Genomic DNA, 9891 nt, shown 5'->3' with positions numbered 1-9891 from the left:
GCACTTTATTAATAAAAAAAAAGCCACTTATTTAATTAAATGGCCAAACTTCAAAATCTCTTCGTTATATTTTAGGTATTAAAAATTTCCTCAGAAAGAGAACTTCGGAATTGCACCCTGATCGGTTGATTGAATGGCTCATTGCTGTAATCGTATAGAAGAAAAGGAAGAATATTTTTCCAGCTACTGCATCGTTTGTCAAATTGGTGTCGTTTCTAAAAATAATTTCCCAGGAAGTTCTTTCTGAGGTCGTAGGTGCTGTATTGCATTTTACTTCCTGAAGAGCCTTATAGATACATTTTTGTTAGAAATTTACCTTATTCGGGCAGTTTTAACTTTCAGATAAGCGATGGAATTTAAAGTATCTCTGGCCTAAATCGTTTTCAATTTTCTTTTATGCAACCACAGTCTAAACATGAGATTCTTTTATTAGGACAGCAAAATATGTTTATGGTCTTGGATAGAGTGGAATCGACGTATAGTCTTTAACCCGTCAACGCCCATGGGTGCCATATGGCACACATTGCAGTGCTGAGCCAATACTCCTACAATGCATTTAATATGTGAATTTTGGTGTACATTTCGGTGCACATACTTAGAAGAAGGTTTCCTCTACTATTCAGTCAGCTTGAATTGTGTTCATTGCGTTGAGCTCCTATGTATCATACTTTTTTTAAAGCGAAATATGTGTGAATTTAAAAAAAAAACTTTGGGCGCTGACGAGTACATGAAGCCAGACTTCAAAACCATCTGTGAACGAGGAAATCCATTGTTAGTATTTGAGCCTTAATATCGCGGCGTTTCTTCTTTATGTGGCCTTCTTACAAGTAAATTCATTTTAACTAGTACCTAGTTCTTGTGCTTTTACTGAAGTGAAATATACATCACAGTTGAACATATATTATTGCCGAAGGAGAACCTCTTGCTATGATTGCTTATGTAAAACTCAATGGCACTTGTGCGAAGGCCGAGCGCCGTAAATGGTATTACAACAGCTTTGATCTCTTATATCAAGGATGGTAATTTTAAGTAGTGTCTACAATGAAATGATATTATTCATTCTTTCTCGCTCAAGCAAAATTTAGGTATTCAGCTATCTTCCGAAGTACAATATCTAAGCTGAACTAGAGGCCCTCCCTCATTTTTGTACGGAACATTTGTACATTGAATAAATACCAAAGAAAACGACATTTTACGATGGAGACTAATCGACTAATAGAAAATAAATTTCGGATAGTATAAAGTTAGCCGTATATTCCGAAGAATAAAATCTGTTGATTGGTAACCAATGGTGGAGTTTTATTGAAATGAAAAGGATAAATATAGTCAGTACATATTCGTTTCTGAAGTCTGGAACCCTATTGACATTCATGTTCCAATCACGTACGATCTCTATTTTCCTTTCTTTTGGAGATAATTTTTTGGAGTTGTCCCTCTGAGAATACTCTTTTGACGATTAATGAGTGGATATTGTAGACACATCTGCTATGTAAGGGAAGATCGTAATTTCCAAGATGGGGTGAATAATATGATAATCAAGCGGAATGAATAACTAATGGATCAATATGATACCGCATTGAGCACCATACGAGGCACAGTGCAGCCAAACCGCACTTAGACGGACAACAGTCCAAAACTTTAACCATCAACCCTAAAATATTCGTGTATGTGTTTTTGAGACCACTTTAGCGAAATCCGATATCAATTATTCAATATTTTCGGTTTTCCTTGATTATATTTTCAAATTTTATTATTTTTACAATTTTAACAGCGTCTTGATTTACAGCTAAAACAGAAAGTTGATTAGTTTATGTTTAAAAATTTAAGTAATGAAAATGGAAAATTTCTCGTCAATATTTCTAGTCGTCAGAAACATATCTGATATAAAATCTGGAAAATTATTTTAGCAAATACCTTGGCGAAAAACTATATGCTTCATATAAAAAAATGAAAATAGCTCTGAAGTTTGAATCTACTATTTTATAATGCACATAGAAATAAAATACTGCATTAATTCGCGAGGAGTTGACCAGTGACAGGAGTGAATAGAATACTTTTGGAAAGATCATAAGTCGAAATATTATGGGCGGGTACGAATAAGTGAAACAAAGATTGGGAGAGAAATAGTTTCTCCAATCCAGCAGGTACTTCCACGATGCCGTGGCGCCTTAGTTTCTCTGCGAGCTAGTTTCAAGGAACATACGGGAGATTGGAAGAACAATTCAACCAACCAACCACCCAAAAACAAAAAAAATGGAATTGAGGTTGAAAAATGAGTTTATGGATATATACATCATGGCAAATATTTAAAAAAAAGTTTGAAAATTTGCCGAACGTAATTGATACTTTTGATTCAAATACCGAAAGTTTTCGTTTCATATTTTTTTCATTTTAGGGTTAGATTCATCTACATAACTTGGAAAACTGATGAGCTTAAGACCTAGTGGGGGAGAATTATTTCATTACAACAAACGCAACTCTATCCGAAAACATCTTCATAACAATTCCGCATAGCAATAAGTGTTAGTAAGTAAATAAACCGGCCATATTTTTAATATTAGCTGGCGAAAAGGGTAGTATTAATTTCTCTGCTGCCAAGTGATCTTCCGGTGTCGCAAAAATAAATTTATTTAAGTGAATTCTATGCGCAAAGTATACTTTGTGTCAAAATAGCATAATACCGGCATACCATTCCGGTGCGGAGAATAATATGACACACATTCATTGATCATGTACTCGAAATATATGCAACAGTCAACGTTGCTCCCCGCGGTGACCATGGAAACGAGAGAGGAGCAGTCCGCTACCTTGGCGCGTTTATTTTAAAACCGGCGAGCCTCGAATGGAACGAAGTATTTTAATAAAGAAAAAGAAACGTGCGTAACAGATAGAAGTGGATTCAAACCGGTTCGCGAGATAACCAGCGGGACGAAAGGGAGCGGGGAATCGGAGGAAGACGGCCAAATGGAGGAAGAGTAAGCCGAAGAGAGGTGGATGAAATCGGTGGAGGTGGGGAGAAGTATGGAGAGAGAGAGAGAGAAAGGGAGAGAGGTATTGGGGAAGGTGGGGGAGGCGCTATGAGGAATTCGGCGTTGCCACATATCCGTGTCCCGCCGTTGGTTCGAGCGCTCTCCGCGTGGGCGGCGGAGGCGAAGGATCCGGAGACGTGGCAACACCGCGCGGGTGGTCGAATGCGGTGGGTGGTGGTGGTCGAATGGGAAAGATATGAGGGGAAGGGAGGGGTGGTTAGGGAAGGTGTTTCGCTGCATGCGTCTGCCGCCTATAGTGCGTCCATTGCCTCTCCTCATCCCACACTAGATCCACACCCTTCTGACCCCTCCCACCAGCATCCCCCTTCGTACAGATCCCCCCCACAGCCTGATGTGCTCGGATGGAATCGCCCTTCTCCCACTCCCCTCCACGTAGAAGCAAATACATATTGAATACCACGTGGTCCCTCCCGTTCCATCGAATATTATCCACGTCCACCTGCTGATTATGGGGAGTTAAGCACGGTGCGAATCGCCGGCACGTTTGCCGAATTTCCTGCTCCCCTTGCTGTCAATTTTGTGTTGCCAGCGTGTATTGGTTTTCCTTGCATTTTGTGCAGCTGGTGATCTAGTTTTTCAGCAGCGTTTTTTAAAATTTCATTGTGTAGTAGGAAGGGTGCTTAGAGAATTTTCTGCGAAGCCGAAAAGTTATCGAAGCTTTCGTTGTGTTATTAAGTAGCCGATAGCGAAAAGGTCGTTTTCTTTTGCTATTGATCCCATAACTTATTAACTGAATTGTTATGTTATACTGACAATTAAACTTTTCTGTTTCATTTTCAAGTGTCTACAGTATTTACTGATTAGGATTCCAATGGAAACATGCAGCACGATTTGATTGATAAACAAAATTGGTACCAGAGTTAAATTGTCATTATGGTAATATATTAAATGTGGCCTTGCCAATGCCACTCTACTGAAATTATCAATTTGTTATTTCAAATCAGTACTAAGGGTTACCGTTAGGTTTCGCCTGACTGTAGCGTAAAAAAGAACGATCATTATTTAGAGCATCTAATCGTAGTATGAAGAAAATAATTAAGTTTGATAACAATTCTCCTCTCTGATAGCCTTTGTATCACCATAAAATGTATGAAGATATATTAGGAAGATGACTCACTCACCCTCAAGGAATATGAATGAGTTTATATCGACTACATAAAACGAGCCTTGACGAATTGGACTTAGTGTATTACCGGTGTATCACTTTAGCACCGATTTATACTTATCTTATTGATTATATTTATTCTTAATAGTATCTTGTATTATCTGATCAATAGTTATTTCATTTGTGAAATTTAGACCGCCTTTTGCACACAATTATCACGTCAAAACCAACTCGGCAAGGTATACATGATAGCACGAATCTTGTTTTTGCTTTGGTGAGAGTCAGTTATAGCTCCAGGGACCATTACTATAACGAGGAGATGAATCCCTTGAATATGATAGACCTCCTGAATAGATAATATTCAATAAAAAAAGCAATAAGGACATCAAGAAGAGAATTGCATTAGCAAAGGAGGCGTTGGTGAACAGGAAAGGGCTCATGAGAGAATCGTTATGAAAGAGTTCTTTGAAATGAAAAGTGAAGCGTTAGATCTAGATTGAGCGCTTTACGGATCGGAAACATGGATACTTAATAGTAGGACGGAGGAAGCGATATGGCGGGAGGCTTTTGAGATGTTGGCGTGAAGAAGTTGAAGTTGGCAGAGAGGAAGAGGAACGATGAAGTGCAGGTTGTGGTGGGTGAGAATAGGAAGCTTTTGAATGAAATACATTGGAAGAAAGGTTTGTTTGGAGGGAGTACTGTGCGGGAGGGGATGATAAACGTGCGACAGGGAGGGGAAGGATGAGAATAAGATTTATAGATGAAAGGAAAGGGAAAAGTAACATAATTCACAGTGTCCGGCGATATCTGGTGGAAATGTTTTATATCCATGAGTATAAAATAAAATGGTAAACTTCCACACAATTTTATTTTCAAAGTACCGACCCGGTTTCGACACGTAGTGTCATTATCAAGGTCGAAACCAGGTCGGAACTTTGTTAATAAAAATGTGTGGAAGTTTACCATTTTATTTTATTCTCAGGGAAAAGTAAGCCTAATCGTGAATTGAAGAAATTAATCCAAGTTGGGAAGGGAGACAGAGTGGGTTAATATGCGTAATTCTCTATGTCAACCTACCTTAATCGGTGGAATACTTCAGTATAACCACAAGAGTACCGGTAAAGAACTTGTTCCTCATCATTCATATCTTATGAATGCTAAGCTGGAGCCATATTTAGTTTGCTCGACGTCGCGTCGTAGAGATAACTCATCCAAACATTTAAGTCAAAAAGATAAAAGAAGTACGAGGAATCGGATTGAAATTGTACATCATTAGAAAATTCCACAAAAAAATTGCTTGATCAGTGAACGAATCCGACCATGGTGCTTGTGAATGGAAGTGAAGCGGGCGACCTTTCGAATACGCAATACTCGGCACATGCTCGGATATTTTCGAATGTATTTATTGAAGGAATTAATTATTGATGGTTACCAAATTTCATTCATGCTCATTTTTTCAACACGGCTAAATGGTTTGTTCATTCTATCCCCACTATTCATCGGGGAACTCCGATAGCACCTAATTTACTCGTAATAACTCACGCATGGCTACCGTCAATGACTCTTTCAAATTGGTTTTCGACGGAAATTAAGCCTTCTGCTGGGCCCACATGATGAACCGATAACCTCTATGCCAGAGGAGCGTGACATTGGAATAAATATCATGGAACACGTTGAATCATATTTTACTTTACTCTCCCGAGTATGCTCCCAGGCGCCGTTCACCATGGTGTGATTTTTCAGTCGTGACGCGCTAACATGGCGTCATTAATTTTCCGCCGTAGAGTGATTCTGATTGACTGTCGACATCGGCCACTATGTTTCGGGCCCTTCATCGAAATGAAATTCCGATAAAACGGTAGCTCCAGCTACGTCGGCATATCAGCGTGGACCGGAATGAGTATATTCGAACAAGGATAGCTCATTTTTATAGGCGGATGGAATCAATTAGGCAAATAATTAATACCTACTTTATTTAATTGATTTTTGATACACATTCTTCTTTGATTGATACACGTGTGAATAAATGGTCAACTAAATTTATAATCGTGCTAAATCAGTGTTATCCTAATGTTATAGTTTCTTAAAAAAATGTTTGTTTGGCATAATTGTCATAACGTATTATCACCTTAAATTCTTTTAATCAGTATGTTATATCTAAGTGCGATTATTTATTTTTTTTTGAAAATATTGTATTGTTTTTTCCATGCTCTTGGCGATCTGCACTGGTTGCATTTGTCTGTAATTATATTTATTTACTTTTTTACTTCTATTTATCTACCAAGTTGGAAATGTAGAAAGCTGTACATTTATTTTCTCATGGGCCCCAATGCCTACGAAAATAAACGACATTATTATTATTATTATTAAAAAGAAGTAATGATAGATATGGCTATTGCGATAAAGTCTTTACCATCTCTTTAATTCCACAGGGTTCGCTGGAGTATTATGCAAATATTGTTTTGCTACCGATCCAAATGAGACACCAGCCAAGGCTCTTCAGTTCGAAGCATGGAAGTAGTTACCGAATCATTATTATTAAATATAATTTCCTTCTAACTCTAACTTTTGTTTATTATGCATTTATATACCATGTACAGTTTGTATTTACTGGTTATTTGTCAGGTAGCGGTCTTATTGCCACTCTTATAGAGAGTTTTGGAAAAATGAAAGTTAGGGTTGATAACTGGTATGTTGCAACCGGCAAAGATTAGCAAAATCATCATCTTCTAAAACAATATGCACTAATATTTGACTATGACACACTTGCTACGAGAAGTTGCTGCCTGTGCAAAAGGATATGTGCTCCCAAGAACAGTTTGCGAGACCTATGTCAGCGTATTTACGTATGAAAAAATCATTTGGCCTAGCAGGTATTCGAATCCGGATCTCCTGATTGCCGGTCATGTATGGTACCATGCATTGGTATGATTGCAGGTATGTGTGGTACCTATGTAAGACTTAAGTACCGGTACCACTTAAGACTTAGGTACCACACATGTAAAAACTCTTCTCGGGATACCTCGCGGATAAGATTATATGAGAGCGCCGACGTTTCGGGTACCGACTCGCTACCCATTCTCACGGCTACTGAAAGAAAACTTGAAGTGACCGTTGAAGCTCAGCATTAGGAGGGGCCGGATTGGTCGAGTCCCGATTGTTGTACGGAGGACCGTGGGCCAGCGTAGACTTAGCTCTGGAAAGCATAACTCTTTTAAGAGTTCTATTCCAAGAGCTGCTGATCGAATATCCGGTGTCTATGTTTACATTCTTATTCTCAAGTCTTATTTCAATCCGGCCCCTCCTAATGCTGAGCTTCAACGGTAACTTCAAATTTTATTACAGTAGCCGTGAGAATGGGTAGCGAGCCGGTACTCGAAACGTCGGCGCTCTCATATAATCTTACCCGCGCGGTATCCCGAGAAGAGTTTTTACATGTGCGGTACCTGTTACACCGCCGATGGTGGTCCACCGTAACTGACCGAGATTTGGGTGAGCGAGAGATTTGGGTCCGGATCACGGCGACCGAGACAAGTGATTTTTTTCTCTGCATTTAACCCTTGCTTTACGATATTTATCCGTTCATGTAGACCGATCATTAAGTGAATCCCATCGCACTCAGTGGCACCGACTCCATGGGCCCGAGCCCCCTCAAAAATTATGGGGGTGAGAAAAAAATGTGTCAGGCTTGTTGATTTTCCCCGGAGTGTCCAGATATCGAGATTCGAGTTATAAGGATTCTAATGTTGATCATATGACGCTTCTAAAATGCTTAAAAAACTTAAAAACTCACAACTTATAAAATTTCCCGGGGCAAGTCCCTGGTTTGGGCCCCCCCCAATATTTTTTGTAAGTCGGCTCCCTTGATCGCACTACATATAAAAAGTAACTTCATGTATATCGCAGTCACGGTAAAGAGGAGGTGGTGGAGGATGGATGGGTTGGTGGATTTATTCGAAAAGCGCACGTCAAAAAACGGATTGGGAGAGAAGGCCTTTACCGCCGGACGCTCACGTGGTCATACCGCGAAGAGACGTGTCGGCCATCGAGGCCGCGAAGGATCCGCCAGAGTAGGAGCAGGGCTGTAATGTATGTACTAGTCACGAATGTTAAAATACATTAGATCCTTTCTTAACGATATTTATCCATTCCTGAGTACCAATCTTAAAAGTAATTTCATCACAGGGATTGTAAAAAGTAATTTTATATAATACGCAGTCAGGCGCACGGTTGAAAATTTACTCCAAGGGACGAATTCGCCATGAAAAAAAATCATTTGACTTAGCTAGGATTCGAACCCAAATCTTCCGATTGCTAAGTAGTGTCACCGGTTGCATACCTGACCGGAAAATTCCTTGGTGTAAGTAAATTTATACTGGTGCGAGTGACTTCACACGCAGCTACTTTATATACGTAGTGTTTTAATTTGCCTGTGTTTCAAATAAAAAAAATTACACCTAAGGAAATAATGATTTTTTTTCAAATTTGAGGCACAGGGAATTTCTGAATACACTCCATCTGAGGTATGGAATGGCATTTGGAGGAGGAGACCGACAGCTGAGGTCATTTTCGCCATGAGGGAAGGGTGGAGAGAAACCCAGCGTCGGCGTTAGCCTACTCATAACGAAAGGCGCCAAGGGGACCACGGCTTAACGTCCCATCCGACGGACGGAGTGATGCGTTTGAAATGTCCTCCACACAACATTCAAGCAGGGATCGGGCAGTCTCTGATAACTCTCTGGCACTGCCGGGATTTGAACCCGAGCCCGCCGGGTGGGAAGCCAACACTCTAGCCACCACACCAACCCGATCCCCCAACTCCATCCGATATTCCTTGAAAATTTCAAGATGATACCTATGACAAATGTTAAGTATTTTTGGTTGAGTGATGGTAATGCCCTCTCAGAAGAAATTTTTTTTACGCAAAATATTATCGCACTTCATTTGCCGCTGCGCCTCCGGTTTGCAGTGGCGCCTCCGTCACCTCCGCAGGTGTCGTACCGTCGCGTCCGCGCTTCGCACGCACCACTTCGCGACCCGCGGAGTGAATGGAGAAGGGCTCTGAGCACGGACACCTGTGGATGGCGGCTTCCTTTTTTCGACGCAAAGTGGAAGAAGAAACTCCGTGGAAGGGGGTGAAGTGGGTGGGACTCGGAGGGGAAGGCCTAAAGTGGGGGAGGGGGAGACGCTTCGTATGATGGGAGGAGTGGAGTGGGAGGGAGGAGTAGTGGAAACGCAACGTGTTGCTTTTTTGTCTCTCTCCTCTCTTGCTCTCTCCAAGCTCCCGTTTTTTTCGGTGAGGGGTTGACGGTGAATGACGAGGCACACAGCCGGGTTCCCCTGGGAAGAAGGGCAGAGAGAACCGCGGGAGGCATACCAGGGAGTTTAACTTTGCGAAAGAATCGTCGAAACTTCCGAAGTCTTCAGATAAATAAGCTCTTATAAAAAAATTTTTTTTAAAAACCAGCCTTTATATTTAGATTACAGGGGATGAGCAACGTTTATATATGACCCAAAGCAAAAAAACTCAGTGACCCCGAAAAACCAAAAGTGACGTATTAAAAAAGTCACTATATTTATTACTACGAATCTGCAGGCGCTCGAAGGGAAGAAAAACTTTTTGACGATTTTCGAAAAAAATCTAAGTGCCGAAAAATTTCCAAGTCCAGAGTCCGGACCTGGGACGACGGAATTCGGACGAAATTTTTCCAAGTCCGAAGCCGGACCCGAGACGAC

This window comes from Ischnura elegans, chromosome 11 (assembly GCF_921293095.1).
Source record: "Ischnura elegans chromosome 11, ioIscEleg1.1, whole genome shotgun sequence".
NCBI lineage: Eukaryota > Metazoa > Arthropoda > Insecta > Odonata > Coenagrionidae > Ischnura > Ischnura elegans.
Note: the sequence above shows the minus strand (reverse complement) of the source record.